This window comes from Carica papaya, chromosome 6 (genome assembly GCF_054855325.1).
Source record: "Carica papaya isolate Zhongbai chromosome 6, ASM5485532v1, whole genome shotgun sequence".
In the NCBI taxonomy this organism is placed as follows: Eukaryota; Viridiplantae; Streptophyta; class Magnoliopsida; order Brassicales; family Caricaceae; genus Carica; species Carica papaya.
Genome location: NC_142314.1, coordinates 36,647,845 through 36,653,884, shown reverse-complemented (window position 1 = coordinate 36,653,884; position 6,040 = coordinate 36,647,845).

Sequence of the window (6,040 nt, the reverse complement as noted above, 5' to 3'; positions counted from 1 at the left end):
TCTCCTTTTACACTTTGACTGGGCAGTCCTACGTGGCTGACTAGTCCCGAAAAATAGTCCAAGATATTTTTATTATTAAATTATTTTATTAAAAAAATTATTTAATTTAATTTATTTTTATTTAATTAAAATTTTGAGAAAAAATAAATTAGAGACGAGATTAAAAATAATTTTTGGAAAAAAGGGTAAAAATTTAAGTTTGGGGGGTATTTTTAGGTATGTGATGAATGTTTTGGATTATACAGAAAAATTCAAAAAATTTGGTACCCGTTAGGAGGCGTAGTAGACAGTTTGACGTCTCGAAACAACGATCCAGGTAAGGATCCCTCACTTTATTCTCCGTTACGGTTAATTGAGGCTTAACGATATATAATTTTGTATTTTTATAAAAAATTAAAAATTTTTAAAAATAATTACATGTTAAAAGTTGAGCCAAAACCGGTTAGTTCACAATTGTTTCGATTATTTATTTATTTTTCTATATTGTCCTACTTGCTTGATTGATCTATCGTATGATTAAAATTATTGTAATACCCAGGTTGTGCCTAGCTGGATAAAAAAGAAAAAAAAATATACAATAATTATAAATTAAGAAAAAAAAGAGAAAAAAAGAAGAAGAATGTAGAGAGAAAGAGAATAAATAAAGTGGCAAATATATATATATATATGTGTATATGTAATGAAAGAACAAAAAAAAAGAAAAAGAAAGAGAGGAGGAGAGCTGAGTTTGAGTGGGTGAGAGAAGAGGCCGAGCTGAGTGAGGATCTGGGTCGAGAGAGCAGAGTGAGGGAAGGAGCCTTGGCCGCGTGAGGAGGAGGAGCGAGCGGCAGTCGAAGAGGTGAAATGCGACGAAAATGGAGACGTCACAGGAAAGAGGAAAGAGAGAAAGAGGAGACGTGATGGGTAGAGAAAAAAAGAAAAGAAAGAAGAAAGAAGAAGAAGAAGAAAGGAAAAAGAAGGAAGAAAGAAAAAAAAAGAGAAGAAGAGGAGTTGCGGGAAATGAGGAAAAAAAAGAAAAAAAAAAGAGAAGAAAAAAGAAAAAAAAAAGAAAGAAAGAAAAAAGAAAGCAAAAAAAAAAAAAAGAAAAAAAATAAAATGAAGGAAGAAAAAATAAAAGTGTAGTGACCAATATAATGTTGGTGCACTGCTTGTGACAACGCACGCTGATTCGATCATCAGCGTCTGACATTTTTGATAACACGCGTATGATGGCGCGTGGTGACATTGGCAATTGGGACTGCGTGTCCCAAGGTAAAATTCGTTCCTAATTTCGCGTAATATGATTTTTAAAATTATTCATAATTTAATATTTGTGTTTTCTATTATAAATGAGAAAAATTATTCAAACGATATTCGAATTTCTGAGAGGACTATAGAACGAGTTAGAAAGGATTCCCAAAGCTTTTTTGATCATACCGTAGGTAAGAATTATGTGTATTCTGTATGAAGACATAAATTATATGTTTATGTATATGTGTATATGTACAGTACATTGTGTGTGAATGTTTAAATGTATATGTAGTGTAATAGGAATATAATTAGTATGTCTAATTTGTATTTGTTTGTGTTCGTATGTGTGTGTGTATATATATAAAAATATACGATAAATGTGATATGAATTAATAAGAACAGAATTGATAAAAACAAAATTGATAAGAATAGAACTGATAAGGGCAAATATGTGAATAAATATATATATGATATGTTGTATGTGATTGTGTGTACGTGTTCAAGTATGAATATATGCGTATGTTTTGATAGATATTGTGTGTGTGTGAATATAAATATATTTGTGTATATGTATTAATATATTGTACACACGCTATACGTGTGAAATGTACAACCAGTGTGTGTACGTGTAAAATTTGGGTACACTGTACTTGGTGTGTGATATAATACAGTTACGCGAGGAATCTGAGTATCTTGTGTTTGCTGTGTGATATGGTACAAGATGACTTAAAAAGTGGTTTGAAAATATATGATTCTGATGTACATGATGATATCGTGTATTGTGTGTGTGTTTGTGTTTTATTATACGTAGAATTAAGATTTTAAGTATGAAATGAATGAATTAGGAATAAAAGACATTTGGATAGAGTGTAGAGTGTAAGGACTCTGAATACCTACTCATTTAGTCTGAATCGGAGAGAAGAGGGTGCGTGTGTGATTGAAGTTCACAAGGAATGGTGAACCTGCACATGGATAGAGTTTGAAACCTAATTTAGACGTGGATAGGTATTTGTGAATTGGTCACCTAGCAAACGTAACTGCTGTGGCTAATATGAGATTTTATATGTGTGCTATCCATGCGATGGGAGGATCCATTTCACCTCTCCTCGACGATGATATAAACGGCATCGCGCGATGGTAATCTAATTAAGCTTTAAAAGATTAAATAATGTAAAATTATAAATTTGAGTGGAGTGATATGTGTGTGTGAGTAAACCCATTTTGGTTTGAGGAATCTGTGAATCCATAAGTGTGATTTGAAATGAGAACAAGAATTAGGTTAGAAGAGTGAGGATTAGAATATGTTTTGTGAGATGATTTATTTTGTTTTGTAATTTGATTGTGATGCTTGTTTGACATTTTTTTGATAATAAAAATTATTATATTTAACATATTACGTGAATGTATGTACGTAAGTCTCCATTATAGAATTATTTTTTTTACTGAGCTCGTGAAGCTCATCTCAATTCATCCCTATTCAAGTTAAAGGAGATGAGGAACAAGTTCAAGATCAATAGAAGATGGTGAAGAAAAACCTTGTTAATTTCTATTTTAGATTTGTAACGTAATTTAGATGCCTCAGTTATTTGTAAACAAATAATTATTCTGTCACAAGCGATGTATATTAAAGTGTAGTTCTGCTGCATATTTAATATTTATCTGTTCCACTAGTTGAAAATATTATGCTAACGTCCGTACCCACCGATATGAGGTTCGGGATGTTACAATTATTACTTTTAATTGTTTTTCTATTTATTGATTGTTTGATCGTGATTTTTATCTGATTCATTGATTTGAAATAAAGACCTTAATTACGTTTCTTAGTTGTTGAGGTATGAAATCGTACTGTTTGCTTAAATGGAAATAAATTCATAAATTAAATGTGGAAGCAATTGATAAAGTTAGAGTTTACATTCCTTACACAATGATTTTGAATGCCCAATCGGGTTACGGAAATGTCTCTTCTAAAAAACAAACAGTAATTAAAAAAATATAATGAAAAGCGAATAATTAAGCATCATAAGACAACATTTGCTAGCACTTGAAGGGAGTCTGAATAATGAACTATTACAACCCTCTTGTTGATCGAGATTTAGATCTTAGTCCTCTTGATCTAAAATAGTTAATGAAAGGGCAAGTTACACTAACTTAGTAAGAATATCACACTAGTCACATATACAAAAAACTGAAGATTGGTAAAAATCAGAAAAATAACTAATAGAGCTCTTGCTTTATTTAAATATATTTAAACTTGAATATATTTGTTTAATACTTACCATAACGAGTTTTCCAAAGACAACCTATGAAGACCCATATCCATACTATTTTTTACTTTAACAAATAAGAGAACAAGAAGCAATAACTTTTCTTTCTTACCTGTTTACTGGTACCCTTGGGGTACAAAGGGATGTCTCCCCTACCCATGAACCCGATATCCAATTTTTTAATTAACCGGTCATTCCCATACCCTGTTTAGTAATGGATGCTAAACATTCCATCGCCTCGATATCCCATCCGGTATAAAGGTGAACTATATCTCCCAAACCTTTTTGGTAAGGGACTTCTCAGCCTCGTCTGACTGAAGTAACGTTCACGGTAGGGTTCTCTATGTACCGGACCTATCCGCCCTTTTTTCGGGTATCCAGTAAGTCTTTTACATACAGATTTTCATCAACAAACAACTAACAAATGCATACTAATATTATATTGTATATTCACATATCAATCAAACGCTTTACATGATAATAGAGATGTGATAAAATTTATATTTGTTTATGCTATATTATATGCTGATGAAAAGAAAAGATTAAAAAATTTATTTGCAATAAAAAATTTATTTGTTACCAATCTCGTATTGTTTGATAAAGTAAAAGATAAAAAAAAAAGTTATAAAAAGATCAAAAAATATGTTAGGTTAGTTTTACCAAGTCTAAATTACAGAATTAATCTTTTGATAAATTTTGTTAACTTGTTCTTTTGAAATATATATATATATATATATATATATGTATATGTATTTTGGGAGTATTTGCAATTCTCCTTGAAAAACAAGGGATTGATGAGTTGAATAATGTTGCATCAACACTTGAAAAGCCCTTATGGACAATATGCTTATCAATTACTACCATCAACACCTTTACTTTCTTCAAAAATCCATGGAATAAGTGTTTTTATCTTCATTATCCCTCTCTCTTCCTCTTCTTCATATATATGTATATATTTATTCATACATGCATGCCCATGTGGATTATCTACATCAACATGTCAAAGGATATTTTACATGGTCGTTGTTAGGCAACTTTGAATGGAGCTCTAACTATACAGTTCGATTTGGCATTAACTATGTCGATTACAAAAACATGTTGAAAAGATATCCCAAACTCTCGGCTCACTGGTTCAAGAACTTTTTAAAGAATAGATAAGAAAATGTTTGATTAAAAACTTGTAAAAAATTCTAAACTTCAACATAAGTTGTTTGTAATTGAAGTTATTGTGTGATATATCTATTAATTAACCGATAGCTAATAGTTAATACTTTCATATTTTTATAAGAAGTTATGGGTTATAGTATAACTATATGTTCTACTTATAAAGTTGTATTATATGTGTGTGTCATATAATTAATAAAATATATTTTATCAATCGGCTAATTATTAGTCTTAATTTTTTTAGTTCTTTTCGCCATTTCAGAAAATCTAACCACTATGAAATATTTTTTTTTTACCTGTATGCGTAATGATTCTCCGAGTCTAAAACTAAATTAATCATTATAATCCCACTAATACAATAACAAATTAAGTTTTTGTCTTTACTAAATAAAAAATTATACATCAATCACCGTTAACACTTAATAAACTCATAAAGTAACAAACTTTACATTCTTAACAAAGTCTGAGCACGTGATCTTTACGTTAAACGTAAAAATCTAAACTGTATCGGTAGTTATAGTTAGTATAACGTTTTAATTAGTTATTTTTTATTTTAATAATTTTTTACGGTGCTAATTAAATCTAAGTTCATTGGTTGTTGGCAAGTATTTTAAGAAAAAAAATATATAATTTGCATAAAATTAGTTAAATAAGAAAAAAAATTTAATAATTATTTTTTTAAAAAAAGTAAAAATAAAACTAGACTTATCAATTTTTAATAATAATGTTATATTATGTTTAAATTATTATAAATATCATAATTTTCAATAAATTGATTAATTAAATTAAGTAAATCAGAATGTGTTTTTTAAATAATTTTTTAATACTATTTAAAATAATCAAATAGTAATTATTAATTAATTATTTTAAAAAGCTTGGTATCTTCGAGCTTGTTTACTCGGTACAATTTTTTTTTTTTAATTATTTATAAATTAAGAAGCAGCGTAAAAGAAGCGGTCAACCAAAAAAAGTCAACAAAATAAGATCTTCAAGAACAAGAAAAGTCATAGTAATATACAGCCTGATATTCCAAGTAATATACATGGTTGGAATATTTTAAGCAGCAACTTGGTGCATGCTCCTTTCGTCAACACAGAATGAATATGAACACACATCCCATATGTATATAATGTCAGATATATATGTATGGTTGATAAATACAATGTCATAATATATATATATATATATCTGTGTGTGTGTGTGTATGGAAGTCCACTTTGACAATAAATAATCAAGCAAAAATGAGGTGTCGACAGTATTTTAACCCTATAGAGACAAAAATGAATTATATACAACAAGTTGGAATTTTTTTCACTTCTTCAAATGAAATTGAGAGACCCAGAAATCCACAGTGCAACTAAACAGATTTAAAAAAGGGAACT